The 17696-nt window shown below is 40.5% G+C and overlaps 1 pseudogene; it reads left to right on the top strand.

Annotated features, from left to right (window-relative positions):
• Positions 1–263: 263 nt before the first annotated feature.
• LOC146182741 (chromobox protein homolog 3 pseudogene) lies at positions 264–3524 on the top strand (annotated as a pseudogene).
• Positions 3525–17696: the final 14172 nt, after the last annotated feature.

A 17696-nucleotide genomic window follows, 5' to 3' on the forward strand; every position in this document is an offset into this window, starting at 1 on the left:
TCATAGCGTGGCGATATTTTTGGCAAAATTTAAATGAAAAATGGCTACCTTTGGCGACATTTTTCCCGCATTCTAGCAACATTCACCCAACACCAACTAGAACAAACTCAGTTTCACAGCTCCGCCCGGAAAGGTGTCCCAAGTGGCGGTCGCGAGAACTAGCGACGCTGCAGTCGACTCTTGCTCCTGGACGGGCGCATCGTCTGCTACACGCGGCGCGGGAGCATGGAGCGGCCGGCACACACGTAGCTGTTACGTGTGCCATGGCGTTGTCAGATGGGGGGAGGTTTGGTTGCATAAGGCTCCGCGCCTCAAGGTATCACATAACCCATCGACGTGTTGCCATTGCACTTACATGGCTGTAGTAAAATTATAACTACTCTTGATCCCTCGCCGCACTCTCTGCCCCGCGGCTGCCAGCGTCGGCGGCTGCAGCGGTCTTCTGAAACACGTGCCCGCGCCAGTCAGTGCGCGTCGGCTGCTTTTGGCTTAATTCTTTCTTTTTATTTTTATTTTGCGACATCGGTACTTTGCCGACTGCTTTGCCCCAGGGTGCAAAAGTGGGTATCGAAATGAAGACTCGGACGCCATCATTTCTTCGCGCCAGCGAAAGACCCTATCGAATTTAAAAAATGGGGCAAAGCCCTTCAGAGAAAAGATAAAAAAACTGACTTCGAAATGCAAGGTTTGTGATCTGCACTTCGAAGAGGAAGACGTCCTAAAGACCTATCGGCATATAATTCAAGGTAAGGAAGTAATTTTGGATAGAGGGAAATGGATGTTGGAACCAGGCGCTCTACCAAGGGCTTTTCTTTCATTGCCAGCACACATTTCAAAACTGAAGCATTCTATACCCAAAAGAAAGCCACCAAAGGATCGCGCTTCCACATGTGTTTCGACAGTGGTGTCGGAAGCGAACCTATAAGACTCCGTATCAGAGCAGCACGAACAGGACAGCAGCACTGAACAAACGGACTCGGACTTCAATCTCGATTTCCTGGAGTCTGTAACTTTGGCAACAACTCAATGAAAAGAGTACTTTCGCGATGAGGAGACAGATGAAGGATGCGGGCTGTTTTAAACTCGTCGTCTATTTCGAGGAAACTTGCTAGTTTAAAATACTTTTGTGATCGACGAGCGGTTGTCATGTGCAATGAACGCGTACACCGGTAAAGTGCACAAAACGTTCTTATATAATATGCAAAGGGTTGGATTGGTAGAAGATCTTCTTTAACAGGCCAGTGAAATGAAATTGTATGAGGGGGCCGCAGTTCAGAGCTTATGCGAAGAGCGAATGCATCATAAAAACCGCTCTGTGCTAACAATTCGCGCAAGGGCTTCGCAAAAAATTTGGCAAGCAAGAGGGTCAAAAAAAGAAAACATCAACAACTGAAGACATGAAAAGAAAAGCACTTCTGCGAGCTTCGGCAGCAAACAAGAAAAAGAAAGAAGAAATCGCGCAGTTAAAAGAAAACCTCGAAAAGAACTCAGAAGATTTACAGCGGCGTGGAGCTTGCAGAAAAAGTCAGAGTAGCAAGGAAAAAGGCAGAGCTGCTCTGATAGAATTCTCGCTCTCTGCAGTTGTGCTTACTATCAATATATGTGAATTGTGATCTTTATATATAAATACGAATGGTGTGCAATCATATTCGCTGTATCACTGCCGAATTAATCTATGTTTAAATGCTCATTCTCCCTCAAACAAAATGATAGGTTGTGCTGTAGAGTCAAATATTTGCCAAAAAGGAAGCAGTGTTGTTCTTTGAATTGCTGTCGATTCTTGCAATTTTTATCAAAGTTGAGGAAATCAAGTTCTTGTTGTTTGCTACACTTCATCTGCACATTACTGTTGTTGACAATTACTGCATTTTGCTCATTTTACTTTAGTTATGTTACCAGTTCAATTTCATTACAATTACCTCTACAAGCAATAAAATAGTGTCGTTACTTCTTTTGTCTTCTCTGTGCGTGGGGGGGGGGACTTCTCAAGGCCATTGTGCGAATAAAATCCCAACTACCTGTGATAACTTGCTATAAATGTATTTTTTTTTAGAGTGAAGGACTCGTGTTTGTTCAGTTATTTGATTTTGCTCTGCTTATGTCCATTCCCGCTGAATCCTTTCTCAGTTGATTCGCTAATTAACTCCACCCATTCTACATTCTTGTATAAGATAAGCAACAAAACTTTTTTTTAGAAATGCTAACGGATCGTTATTCTGCGTCAGACCTCAAAAATTAGACACTAAGAACAGACGTTCTCATCAGAAAACGACGTAGGCCGTTTGCTGGCATTGAATCTTCGTCTAATCAGTACTGGAATACCCGCTACAAAACAGAAGCCAGTGGGCAAAGCAACGAACAGCGTTGGTGAGTAAGTCAACGGCGTTGTCAGATTAGTTTCATGGCTTTAATGAGGAAATTTCGCAGCACATAAAAACGCTCTCCCAGGTAACACTTAGCTTCGAAGCCAAAGCTTTCGCAATTTAGTTATAATTGTACTGCAGCCATGTAGAGCGCAACCGCAGTTCGCTAAAATTATTTGTGCGCTAGCCGCTCTATGCTTACGCGCCGCGTGTAGCAGACAACGCGCCCGGGAAGGAGCAAGAGTCGACCGCAGCGCCGCTAGTTCTCGCGACCGCCACTTGGGACACGCTCCTCTGCTGGGCGGTATGGGGAGCCGTGAAACTGAGTTTGTTCTAGTAACGTTGCCCAAGCCTCGGTGGCACATTCTTTCTTGCGCTCTTAACCCTGCTGCAACAGGAAGGACAAAAAGCGCATACGCAAGAACGAAGCGCCTTCCGATCCTGAAGAATTCATCGCCGAGAAGATTCTCGACAGGCGCGTGAGGCAAGTGGAAAGGCTACGGGGGTAGTGAAAACACCTGGAAGCCGAAGGAGAACCTCAACTAGAGCAAAAAAAAGCGGCGCCACAGCCCGCGCAAAAGATGGACGGCGGCAGGAAGGAACCGAAGCGCAAGAAGACCCAGTTTGAAGTTAAACCACGTGGCTTCGACAGGGGCCTGGACCCTGAGCGCATCATAGGGGCAGTGGTTTCTTCAGGGGAAATCATGTTCCTCATCAAGTGGAAGGATTGTCGCGAAGTGGACATTGTTCCTGCGAGTGTGGCCAACATCCGTTGCCCGCAGATAGTAATTCGCTTCTACGAGGAGCGCCGGGTATGGGACACTTGCGGAAATTGCGATGAAGACACCGAAACATCAGCCAAGGCTTAGCGAGCGCGAGTACTCCCTTCCACAGCTGAATTATCACTTTGCGCAGCTGAACTTTTTTTTTCTCCAACACGTCATCATACGAGCGTGAATGGTTTTAGTCATCAAAACTGCATGGATGTCAAGAATGCGCTAAAACTAAATAAATTCAAACGGGGGCGGAAAATGTGCTGCTTTCGAGAGTTTACCCTTGAGAGTACATTGATAACTTTTTTTTTTCCTATTGCTTTGTGTTAGAGTGTTTCACGGGTTTGTAGCATGTAAAAAATAACAGGAAATTAAAAAGGGTTTTGACTTAGAACAGTTCTGTTTTCAGTTTCATTTGTGCCGAATGCAGTGATTTTGTGTATTTATAGACAATCTATACTATAAAAATAATACAATGTACTCCTGTATTTGTTGGGGGCAAAAAAAAAAATCACTGCAGTCTCGTCATTTTGGGGCGTGCCTCGACCTGTCAGCTGTCAAAATAACTGCCAGCTGTGGGCAGCATCAGAGGATGGGGATAGGCACGCCTGTTATATTATGGAATTTTTTTATTATTGGTAACATTTGGATTTAATGTCACCTGCTTATGGTTCATATCACAACTTGCTTATTCAGGTGTCCACAGAAACAAGTGTGACAGATACTATGCCTTTATCTTCCAGTGAACCAATTATTTATATCATTATTATTATTATTCATAACATACTTTGCTCCCTCTGATGGTTGTAGTTATTCTGTTTTGAGTTATCTGAAAGGCTTTGGCAGGTGCTGCTTACCATGTGTTGCTTACCTTAAAATGTAAAATCCTTTGCGTTTGCTTGAAGAGTGCTGATATGCACTGGTAATGTAACCAAATCCTTCAATTCAAGTCCTTATTTCCTGAAGTGCACAATGCCAAATAGATAATTCTATTTCTGTTCTGGCATGCTGTTTGTGGTCCAAGTGTAAATTAAGCCTGTAAAATTGTGCTTGGGGAAACTGCTGATACTTGGAGAAAGAACGGTGAAGTATAAATTATTGCAGACTTTAAGCTGTCCTGCAGGTTCGGAATAAAGAGCTAGGAGTTAACTGCAGGTACTTGGAGAAAAAATGGTGAGGTATAAATTTTTGCAGACTATATAGCTCTCTTGCAGGTTTCAAATAAAGAGGTAGGAGTTAGTAAAACATCTTGCAAGATAGTGCTGAAGCTATGTTTGGGTGCTCTAAAACCCTCTTATTGTGCATTGGCATTCACAAACAGGAGCAATAGAAAGTTACTTTCAGAGGGCACTGAGTCAGTAGCAGGATTACAGCACTAATTAATTTTAAGTATATTGTTGAGCTAATCATTCCTGCCATCTGTTGGTGATACTGCAAAGCACACTTACAAAAAGAAAAACACGGTACTGGAATCTGGTGCAGCCACCAGGCATTACGTGCATGCTTTCATACTTTCAAATGTTTATTCTTTTCAGTTATTGGTAGTGTTCAGTGCTGTGGTCCTACATGGCTGTTTTCAATAAAGGGCAGTCTTACAATTACACGACTTCACTGTAGTTAGCCTTGGCACATCTTCAGTGAAGTCATTGCCTGGATCCAGCAATTTGTGCCATGAAACGTGTTAACTGTATGGCTTGTCACGTTGTCGAGAGTTGTTCTGTGGCATCTGTATTAGTGTTGGCTGAATAACTTTGGGGCATAAATAGCGCATAGAAGCGTTACATTTTTAAAAGGACTTAATTGGTGTTGGAAAGAGCCAAGCTAATAATGTCAGCCTCTTTCTGTTTGTGGGATGTATTGTTTTGTCACTTCCATCAGGCTTTCATCATTTCATTTGAGCAGCAGCTGATTTCACCATATTTGCTGATTTGTACGTAGGAACAAAAACATTTTGCATCTCCTAAATGTAGTTTCATTGTCGTGGTATGCTTCACTGTGATGCTCGTATTGCAGACTTCTTTTAACTTGCAGGGCTAGATTTTATAAAGGGGCTATCCCCGGCCTATGGTTTCTTATGAGTTAGGTAGGGGTGTGCACCAAAGAAAGCGAGGCCGTGCATAAGTGCGATCTAAACTGCATGTTACACTGATACATGTGACAGTGCAACTGCTACAGACATTGAGCAACATCAAGCTCCGCTAGAAGAATAGAAGGCGTCCCAGTTAATTCTTCTCATGTGGCTTGCACAACAGCGTCTTTTTGTGCTCCGTATGCTGATTCTGTTAGCTGATCTAAACAATGAAATGTTAAGGTACCAGCAAAGACTGTGGATATTGGTGATATTGGTGAGCAAATTTGCTGCCAAGCCTTGCAGCGGTGACTTACTGCTAACTATTTTAACATTAGAAAAAGTGATTCAAGAACCAGAGTGTGAGCTGAAAGACTCACTGTGCCTCACAGTTTATGGGGTGGTGGTGGTGAAAACGTTTAATAAAAATAAAGAGTTACATGAAGGTTGCACTGGGGTCAGGCTTAGCGACCTTCCCCTCACAAACACTAGGTGGAGTCCTTAGTACGGGACCCCAGTGACTTCCGCTGCCTCCATTGCACGTTTGGGTTCACAAAAATATTGTACACAGAGCAATGAACGGTATAATGGCAGTTTCACAGAGTAACAGCCAAGTAATTAAGTCTTTTTCTTTCCTACGCAAATACAAAGAGCATTGAAAGCCCTCACACACTATTAAAAACCTCGGTACCACAGTGGCAGTCTTGTTTGCAAGCATTGCTGTGCTTATGAATGAAAAATACATGGGTAACAAAAATATATTTTAATGAAGTGTAGCTGCATAAGAGAACTTATTCAATTTTAGTTATGGTAATGACACAAACAGCCAGGTTGTGTGTTTTTAAACTGTGGGACTCAAGAAGGACATTTCTCTTTGGAAAGTGTGCAATATAATTACGTGTTTGTTCAGTGGAAAATATGTTGGTCTATTTTACTCTTAAAACTTTTACACAACACATTAAAATGGGTCTTGTGGAGCTGGCAAAAACACTGCTAAAGGACAAGAATAGAAGGAAAGAATAAATGCAATTGTGCTATGTAGCACTTCTTGTTCTCCTTGTTTCTTCATGCAGTTTCCTCTTTTCTTTTCCTACAAGCTATCCCTACAGCGCACTGAGATCAAGCCCTTTAGAATTTGCTCAAAGTCACGACAGGAGAAAGTACAGGAAGCAGTGTGTATGTGTAAAAGCAAGACACCCGTGTACTCTGCAATGTCAGTGCACGTTAAAGAACCCCAGGTGGTCTAAATTTCTGGAGTCCTCCTCTACTATGTCTCTATACCCCGAGTTGCTTCGGGACGTCAAAACCCCACAAACCAAATCACACCATTGGCCTCAAAGTTCTGCTTATTCTCATCATGATCCCAGAAGCATGCACCCCCATCCAATACAAAGCATCTGATAAGAGACTACAGGACAGCTTCCACCATATCAGTTAAGACCACAGCTGCATCACGACCATTTCACTTGAAGCTGACCCCAAGAGATGCCAGCAAACCATGCATACCAAGTATCCCAGCTAAATTTTAACCAAACCTAAAGTTAGGTAGAGTGGTCTAGGCAAGTGAAACCAACCGAGGACTACTATTCAGAGTTGATTGCCCTAGTCTCCAGTGGCTTTCTATTTGCCATGGTTTTTCTGCAGGTAGTAAAAACTAATTATTGACTTATGTATTGGCCCTGGGAGCAAAGCATCAGTTCTTAAGTTGTAGATAGGGCTGAAAAACAGCTACTCGCAATGTTTGCTTCATGGTATGATTTCCATAGCTGGCTTCCAAATCGAGCTACCATATGACTAGCTGCTCACACACATCTCTCACCCACGTCATGCAAAGGCACACCATGGAGAGCCCTTCTGAAAAAAGCTGATTTTGTTGTCTGAGCCACGTTTTGTGATATTGAAGAGGAATTTTTGTCATGCAGACACTTTATTTATTGAGTTTGTTGCCGTTCAAGACAGAAAAAAAAGTTATGCAAAATAGATGACACCTTGGTGCAAACATTTCTATCAGCTGTTTTGGAAGACAGTTTACTACTTGCCTATTGATATTAATTGTTCTTAGAGCCAATAATTTAAATGCTAACTATATAGCCTTATTCATTTTAAGGTTAAATAATGAAACACCCGCCTAGGCCAGGCAACTCTCAACAGCCCGCAGCTGGATTAATTCACTAATGTATGGCACATCAATTTTCTGAAAGCAAGGACACCTGGTATATAACACACTGCATGGTCTTTTTATTTCTTTTAGTTGTTTTAATGTAATAGCCACCTTCCGTTTTAAGTACATCACACAATATGCTAAGTATTGATTTCAGGAACTCTGGGATTAAGATAATGTGTTTATTTGCACAAACATTTCTCAAATGAAAATAAATTGCATTCACCTGACATCAATGCTTTCATAAAGCAGCAGCACAAAGAGAACCCTGTGGAACAAACATGTAGTAAAAACAAGGCAAACTGCAGATAATGTAAATAATTGCCTTCCTCAGCACTAATTACCCTGGCTCTATTCCCACATAGCAATTGCCAATAACTATACATGTTTCATGCCGAAATCCCCATGCTTTAGCTTGAATGTTACAGCACTGAACTGCATCCAAGAAATAAATCAGTTGTGAGTGAGCTGTTTTTTTTTTCGTCAGGTAATGCCTTGAGTCTTCATTTCCTTTTCACACATATGTCCCATATTTCATTTTAATTTTCCTTTAGGGGAATGTGCGGGAAGGCAAAACATAGCTTGCATTTGTTTGAGGCTAATCATTGGTAGACCCTCTTTCATAACTGTTATCCTGCCCGGGTTGCGCTAATTCAGGCTCCACCAGGTTTTTTTTGTAGCCCTTTTCTGTATTGTATACATGCCCGAACCGTCATATTATTCCTTTTTGAATGTTTCTTTCAGCATTCATAATTTTAACGCCTGGTGAATGTTACCATTGCAGATTCTCGTCTTTTATCCTCACTGCACACATATACCTTGGCATCAATTCGACCGGTGCGTGCTACTTTTGCAACTAATAGCTCTTTATTGGGCTGACTTGGACCCACAAAACAATAAAGCAAAATGACTTCATCAATAGTAGCAATTGTGCTCATCAGTCATTGAGCTATAAACGCACGTTCATTCGACAGTGCTCAATTTAAATTGGGCATAGAAACATCTAGATAAATCAGCGAAGGCATACTAGAAAAGTCAGAAAAGTGGACAGATGATGCGGCGGCAGCTACGAACTGTGCAAGCAGAGGCCAATTCAAATTTATGATGGTGGCCATGTAAGCACTCAAGAACTCTACTGAAGCACTACTCATTTTGTAGTTGACGAGACCCCATGAGCACAACAAAAACCACGCCATGGTGATCCCGAGGCAAGCAAACTGTGCCTAGGTGAGAAGTGATTCGGGAGCCAGACAGTGTTATTGGAAGGACTCAGTGTGCCTCATAGTTTATGGGTTCACAAAAATATTGTGCACAGTGCAATGAATGGTACGACGGCAGTTTCACAGGGTGACAGCCATGTAATTCGGTCTGTTTCACTTTCCTACTCAAATACAAAGAGCCCTAAAAGCCCTCGCACTCTACAATATAAACCTCGCTACCATGGTGCCGATTTTGTTTGCAAGCATTGCCGTGCATATAAATGAAGAATGCATGGGTCAGAGAACTCCAATAGGCTCTTGTTTATTGTACAAGTACCAAACTTCCATGTTAATGAAGCATAAATGCATTGAAAGTTTTATCTGAGGGAAAACTGCTCATATTAAGAGTCATTCATATCCCTTATAACAGGGTCTATGTTAACGAGGCATAGCTGTACATGTGAACTTTTCCTTTAGTTATGGAAATGAGACAGACAGTCAAGCTGTTTTTAAACTGTGGGACTCAAGAAGGGAATTTCTCTCTGGAAAGTCTGCAAGACAATTACAACACTGTGTTGCATGGAACAGAAATTGTTGATTGCAAAATAAGTCGACTCAATCTGCCGTGAATACTTTTACACAACACATTAACATATGTCCTGTGGTGCTGGCAAAAAAATACTGCTAAAGGACAAGGTCAGTAAGAAAGAATAAATGGCAATGTACAGGGAAGCAATTCTTGTTGTTTTGCTTTCTCCTCACACAGTTTCCTCTTTTGTTTAGCCACCAGGTATCCTTACAGGGCACTTGTATCAAGATCTTTCACATTTGCCCAAGGTGACGACAGGACAAAGTACAGGAAGCAGTGAGTATGTGTACTTGTTATGCACACTGTATAATCACCCACATCATCATACATTGACCTCAAAGTGTGTCTTGCTAATAGTCCCCCAGTTACTTGGTGAATTGAACACAGACAAGAATGCATACAGAGTTAAATGAAATGGAAGGAGGCAAACATCAATATACAGCAAAGGATGCCAGTGAAAGATGCAAGCCACAGCTGCCCTTTCTTTTTCCTCGGTGTTCTTTCGCCTAACTTCAACATGGCCTTTTCCAAGTTTCTGATGCTTGTTGAGACATTGCATCTTGTTCTGCAAAAAGCAAACTAACCACAAAAGAAGCTATTTTAGGCTGAATATGTTACTAGCTGGTAACCAAAATCACTTCTGAAAGTTTTTGGTTATAAAATGTATTGACACCACTTAGTAATTAGCAATGTTATCTGTTGCCTTGTGGTTTTGAAAAAAGAACCACCTTTGCATTCACCCTTACTATTTTTACTTGTCAGGAAAAAGCCACAAATATCACCGTAAAGCTATGTGCGAACATATGCATGCATGCTGTGCACACACTTAAATGGCTTAACATTTCATTTTATTCTGTGGCATCATAGGTTTCCCCCTGGAAATATGCTTTTGCAAATTCTGCTTGAGATTACAGGTTTGCTTGCAGTAACCACAAAGCATGGCTACTGTATATTCTAAAGGCTTGTCACCCATATACCATATTTGCTAAGTGCTAAAATGAACTTGTGCTAGTCGTGCCTCGTTCCTATGGCTGCATTGATTGCTGCCAATGTTAGCACAGAACTCTCTGTAGGCCTTCCCAACTTTTCATTATACATTACTCACTTCCCCCTGTGCAGTGGAAAAAATTTAGATAACAAATACTGCCAAATAATCTGTGCTTATATACCTATCAAAGGCCATTTATAATGCCAGCGGGGCTTTTAGTTACAATCGCAGCTATGTAGTATACAGTTTTGTTTTATACTGTACTGTCTACATGCAGTTTCTTAGTGATGCTTCTGTATTTTTCCTCTTTTCATTGAAGTCTGCATACATTGCTTACTAATCTGTAGAGTTAGTCTTTCTTTATGCCAGCTTTTCATTTTGTGGTTTATTAGAAGGACTTAAAAATATAAATGTAAATTCGGTGCGCAGTCCTATTCAAGTAGTAGTTTTCACCTGCATTGCCATTTCAAGATTGTGCACACATCTAGAAGAAATAAACAGAATTCAATTGACCGCAATAGAATAACTTGTACCTATAGTACCTAAAAATGAATATCAATGGCAGCCTTTTTTCTGTGCTTACAGGCATCAATCGAAATAATCTTTTTAGGCCATTGAGCACAGAAAGGGAGGGTGTTTTGCACTTGTTAAAATTTGTGCTCAAAGAGGAACTGGAAACTGGAACTTGTTATCCACTTGAAGAAGTTGATAACCTGCAGTAGTAGCTAGATATGACTGAAAATTTGAATATTAAGAGCCTTGTAAACACTTTTCATTAAATCTCATGCCTCAACCAGTCAACACATGAAGGCTTTGCAGAAACATAGAGTCCAATCTTATGCAATGAGACCTGAAAAGAGAGCCAATTGTAAGGCCAGTCTATGTAGGTTAATTTATACTAAAGAAATGCCTGACCACATATCAGATGTTAGTGAAGTCAGGGAAGTCACAAACAGGAAGCACTAGTTTTACTTTCGTATGGGTGCTTCACAGCGTTCTTTGACATTTCCAACCAATTTCGGTCCAAAATATTGAGTATGCCTCTGGCCTTCAAGAGCAAAGGCACATAACCACTTGGTTTTTCGTACGCCTCATAAGCAAACAGTAAACAGCCATGGCACATACTATAGTATTCCATGCTACCTGTCCTCATCATGATCCCAAGGGCATACAAACCCCAATACCATGCATCTGATTTGGGCACTGCATATATGCCACCGACATTATTTATACTGGCTCATTCTATGTACTAGGTATCAATACAGCCTGCCCTGTAAAGAATGTATTGGTAATCAAAAATGATACTTCACTTCATATTGAAGACAATGTATTTTGTCCAGCTGATTTCTAGAGATGAAACTACAACTGGCACAGCTTGTTAATCCGTCTAACAGCACTAACAAATGTAATACACATTCTTCAACATGTCAATGGAAAGGTATATTGACTAGTGGAATGCTAAATAGTAATCATGGGGCCAGTTCTTTAGGCACATCTCTGGAGTGCAAGCAGATGCTGGAAGCAAAGCCTCTGTTTCTGTAGATAAAAAGGTTGCAGAATTTCTGCCTGTTTTGTCAGCAGAGCACTGTTACATGCTATTGTATGCATTTCCAATGTGCAGTGCCACCAAAGCTGATGTCTCTTTTCTTTGCACAGTAACCTTCAAGTTATAGTCACTATGACTTGGCTAAGCATGACATAGTCCATGTCATGCATACATCTTAAATGTGTGAGTAATCAATCCCTTACATGTCATGGCAGCGCCAGCCCCAAGGTTTGCTTCTAGGGAGAGCGAAAAGACTGCCTTTGTGTGTGAGTGCTTGTGCTCTGTTTTAAACAATAAATGGTGAACAACAATGTTTTATGTTAACTTATTTCTTTCATGCAACTTTTATACATACATGAGCGATATTCATATTTGTAATCATTTTTATCTTAAAATATTACAGCTAATGCTGTGCTGCCTCCAAAGTCATTGTCATGATTTCAAAATTAACCTGTAGGAAATTTTACTTGTTACAAAAAGCTTCTTAAGAGACAGAAGGAGGGGGGCTACATCAGCCTCATAGGACCACCACTGCATCATGACCATTTCACTTGAAGGTGACCCTGAGAGGAAAGCTTAAATGCAATCAAACCTTTAAATAAGACAGAGTGGCCTAGGCTAGTGAAAGCAACTGAAAACTGTTCAGTTGTCTGTCCTTTATTAAGGATAGAGGGGCTTTAGTCTGCCATACCTCCAGTGGCTTTTCATTTGCCGTGGTTATCCCATTAACAAAAACACATAGTCTGCAGTTTTGTTTTATTGGCCTCAGGAACAAAGCATCAATACTGAAGTTGTAAGTAGTCTAGAAATAGAATTACGTGCAATGTTTGCATTAAGGTATGATTTACATAACATTATTTAGTAACCTCCAAACAGAGCTATCATTTGACTAGGTGCACATGCATATCTCTCAAAAAGGGCACATGAAAAACATCATGGAGAGCATTTCAGTCTCGGGAAATTGAAGTGGAATTGCTGTTATGCAGAAGTTTTCGTGTTGTGCTTGTTCCTATTTAAGATCATGAAAAAAAAAGTGCAATATAAAGGGAGCCTGGGAGCAAACATTTCTGTCAGCTGTTTTTTTTTAAGATAGTTTACTGCTTCTCTACTCATGCCATTTTTTCTTGAAGCGAAGAGTTGAAATGGTAATTATATTCTTAATCATTACAGGGTCCATAATGAATGCTCCATAATAAAACTCGAGCTAGGCAACACTCACCAGCCACAGCTGGTGTGCCTAGCTAGTGGGCTAGCTAGACACACAAGCTTTTTTTGAAAGCTGGGACAACTGGTGTATAAAACACTCCAAGGCTCTCCTTTAGTTCTGTTAATGTCATGCCAGCTTTTGTTTTAAACACATTACACAATATGCTTTAATTTTGTTTCTGCAACTATTGAATTAAAATAATATGTTTAGTTGCACAGAAATTTCCGAGCAGAAAATAAAGCATTTGCCGAATAACTAGTGCTTTCGTAAAGCAGCACAAATGCCCTGTGCAACAAATATGCAGCAACAACAGAGGCAAACTGTAGGTGATGTAAGTATACCTTATTTGCCAGTCTTGGCAATTATCCAGCCTCTATTTCCACATAGGAATTGCTATATATATTGCTGAAATTCTGATGCTTTAGCTTGCAAGTATCATAAATGAACTGCATCCAAATAATCAGTCAGTTGGGAGTAGGCTGTTTGCCCATACGTGCTGGCTCTTCAGGTAGCGTCCTTGGGTCTGTCAATTTCCTTTTCAAACCTCTGTTCCATATTGTACTTTCTGTCCTCATGAAGAAGGGGGGGGGAGCAAAAGAGAGTTTGCACTTGTTCACACTTACAGTTGTGCACCAGTAGATCCCTCTCCATATCTTGCTACCTTTCCCGGCTGTATCTGGGCTGGTTCAGGCTTGGCTACATTTTTTTGTTGCCTTTTCATTTAAATCTCTAACTGTCACAGCATCCTTCTTCAGCTGTCACTTCAAGAGTACCTTTCTGTTTCTTTGTTTTTGTTTCCTGCTGAATATATGCATTTATATGCCTAAAAAAATATTTCTTTGATAGACACCTGAGCACAACTTCTGTATGTGATAGGCTGAACATGTCACCCCATAAGGTTTTTTCGTAAAGATTTCATTTGACATGATCCCCCCCAAGAAAATACTATATGCTGGGAGGCTATACTTGCAAAAGCAGGCAAACCATACAATTGTGCCTCATGATATGAGCACTTTGGTTCCTAATAAAGAGTACATAAATATGTTGTGCATAAAAACATATTTGGTTAAACACGAGGAAAAAAAAATTTACAAAACTATTGTATTTACAGTCCACTTTGTTTGTGCATACTTTTGTGCAGTTTAAGTGTATATTACACTTAAACTGCCCATCTCTGAAATCACCCACTGTGGGAGAGGAAAATAGGCCGTGGCAGAGGGTATCTCTGACTAGTCCCTTATTTATTATTTCTTACCTCCTTGTTTGAGCTTTCATGCATGGATTTGGATTTGCTGTTTGCAATCACAGATTCACTACTTTGCTTTGCCCCTATGCAGACTGTTACCTTAGCATTGCAGGATAAGGTTATAACAGAATGGTTACAATCTGAGGGTAGCATAATCAGGAGTGGAAGTGCTGCTCCATTTGCTCCATTCTGCTCTAAACTGCTTTCCCTGCTGCATCCTGCTCCAAAATGCAATATTGCTCCAAAACTGCTCCAAACTGGCTGTTTTGATGTCCTGCCACCAAATTTAGCAGAACATGGGAACAATGTCATTGCACCAGTGGCAGAGATATAACGCATCTTGCACTGAGTTTAATACAAATTAAATTTTTGTAAGGGAAGAATGCATGGAGCATAATAAATATATGTTCACAAGTAAATTTAATATGAGCCACCAGCGATTGGAGATACTTGCAAAAAAAATGCACTGTGCATGTGATGTAGCACCTTTTCTGTCTTTTCAATTGCCAGTGGAGATATGCGAGATCAGCAAGCAAAGCAGGTAGCACAAACTACTGTTAACTGTTAGGAAGGACACTTGTCCAACTTCAAAAACTGCATGAGTTATTTTAATGGTTCTGCTGTGAAAACATGCAGGTACTTTACCATTGAGCCTAATTTTCAGTGACAAGCTTGCCAGGTCTATGGCAGACAAAACCATACTTGGAGAGTTGGTACGCCAAAGCTGTCAATCACTAGGGAGCTTCTCAATAGTGTTAGAAAGGCATATGGGCTCTATCGCCAAAATATTAAAAATGAGCACCAGTATTGCTTAAGCAAAGAATGGATTATTGGTAGGAGGCAGTGAAGTAAAAAAGCTGTAGGATGGACAGGCTACTCTTCAATGCCATTTATCTATATCCCAAAGCTGTTCCAAAATGTTCGAGCCTGCATCTTCTGTAGACCTCCACCATATTTACAAATGGACAAGATGATCGAGGTTGTGCAGTAGTCATCTGCGATCCAACAGTAGGCATTATGCACTGGAGCGGCACTTGCATAAAGCTTTTCAAGGCGCATTATTGGCGTCTGAAGGTGCCTTTTTGTCAGACGAAATATCCATGTACTCGGGAATTTATCAGCACGAACATACGATCTAAAAGGATCATGTAATAGCTCATGTAATTTGCTTTGAGGTGTATATTCTGGATAAATAAAATAAAATTGATAACCACAAGATAGGGAGCAGAAATGTCATGCCCGTTAATCTGAACTCCAAATTAGTATCGCTGCAAGAGCGTATCGAAGTGGTAGACTTGACATTTGAATCTATATCAAGTCAAAATATGTAAACGCATTAGGTGACAGAATACGTGTTCAGTTATGAAGTGCACCAGAAAGCATTACGTTTGTTGCTAGTCATTTCCAAGTTTTCGCTCCGGTCGGCCTGTGTTGTATTATATACCTTTATATGCTTTGTTTGTTAGTCATGTCACAGATGAGCTCAAAGTTTTAAAGGTATTGAACTTGCATAAAAAGGAATCAGATTTGAGATTTATTATTATCGAAAAAGAAAACTGCCATTATCAAAAGTGTTTTACCTTAGCAAAGTGCTCTAAAAGATAATTCAAATGCTCTAAATCTCGTTTCGTTGCTCCAAAGCTGCTTCAAAATGGCTTTACTACAGCTCCCAAAGCTGCTCCAAAATTTTGCTCGAGCCTGCTTCCACCCCTGCCTAATTCATTTTGTGCAATGACTAGCAAATGAGCTGCCAAGCCTTGCAGTGGTGACTTACTGCTAACTATTTTAACAAAAGAAAAAGTGATTTGAGAACCAGAGTGTGAGCTGAAGAACTCGGTGTGCCTCACAGTTTATGGGTTCACAAAAATATTGTGCCCAGAGCAATGAACGGTACGATGGCAGTTTCACAGAGTGACAGCCATGTAATTCGGTCTGTTTTACTTTCCTACTCAAATACAAAGAGCCTTAAAAGCCCTCACACACTATAATATAAACGTAGCTACCACAGTGGCAGTTTTGTTTGCAAGCATTGCCGTGCATATTGTTAAAAATACATGGGTCACAGGGCCCAATAGGTTCTAGCTTATTGTCTAAACAGCAAACTTCCATGTTAATGAAGTGTGAAGGCATTGCAAGGCTCATCTGCAGAAAATGCTCTTGTAATATGAGTCATACATGTCCGTATTACAGGGTCCATATTAAAGAGGCATTGCTGTATATGTTAATTTATTTATTGTTTAGTCATGGTAATGACACAAATAGCCAGGCTGTGTGTTTTTAAACTGTGGGACTCAAGAAGGACATTTCTCTCTGGAAAGTGTGCAAAATAATTACAACACTTTGTTTCATGGAGCAAACATTTGATGAGTGGAAAATATGTCGGCGCAACCTGCTCTTAAAACTTTTACACAACACATTAGAATGGGTTTTGTGGAGCTTACAAAAACACTGCTAAAGGACAAGGACAGTAAGAAAGAATAAATGCCATTGTGCTAGGTAGCAATGCTTCTTCTCCTTATTTCTTCATGCAGTTTCCTGTTTTCTTTTTCCACAAGCTATCCCTACAGTGCACTCAGATCAAGCCATTTAGAATTTACGCAAAGTGGCGACCGGACAAAATACAGGAAGCATGCATATGTGTACTTGTAACGCACACTGTAGTTACCCACCTCGTATACATTGCCCTCAAAGTGCTGCTTATTCTCATCATGACCTCAAAAGCATGCCCCCCCTTCCAATACAAAGCATCTGATAAGAGACTACAGGACTATTTGACATTGTATAATGTCATTTATATTGACTCTACCTGTGTAGTCTCAATGCATTACCAACCTGCATAAAGAATATGCTACATTGGCAATTAAGGATGACACTTCATTTCATATTGAGCACAATGTATAGTCTCAATGCATTACCAACCTGTGTAAAGAATGTGTTATATTGGCAATCAAAGATGGCACTTCGTTTCATATTAGGCACAGTGCATGCTGTGCAGTGGATTTCTAGAGATAGCTTGAATGCACGTAATGACAAATACAACATACATTCTTCACATCACTGAAGAGGCATATTGAACAAAATTCTAAATAGTAATGTTGAAGCCAATTTTTGAGGCCTCTCTAAAGTGCAAGCAGATGCCAGAAGCAAAGGTTCTGTCGTAGATGAAAAGGCTGCAGAATTTCTGCTAGTTTGTTCAGGAGAACATTGTTGCGTGTAATTGTATGTGTTTCCAATGTTCAATGTGACCAAAGTGGACATCTGTTTTTCTTGCATAGCAACCTTAAATCTACACTTCAAGTAAATATGACCTGGCAGAGCATGACGTGGTCCATGGCATGCAGAACATGTTAATATAATATGGGCTGAGTAATCAATCTTTTGCATATCACAGTGGTGGTAGCCCCAGTATTTGGTTCTAGGGGATGTAAAAGGGTTTACTTTTAACAAAAAAAGAATAGCAACAATTTCCTTGTTTACTTTTTTTTTTTTTTCAAACAATACCATGCGCTTTGTTGTTGACCAATAATTGGCAAAGTAGATAATTGTTTTAACTTAC

This window comes from Amblyomma maculatum, chromosome 7 (genome assembly GCF_055883805.1).
Source record: "Amblyomma maculatum isolate TAMU_Amacu chromosome 7, ASM5588380v1, whole genome shotgun sequence".
Taxonomy (NCBI): Eukaryota; Metazoa; Arthropoda; class Arachnida; order Ixodida; family Ixodidae; genus Amblyomma; species Amblyomma maculatum.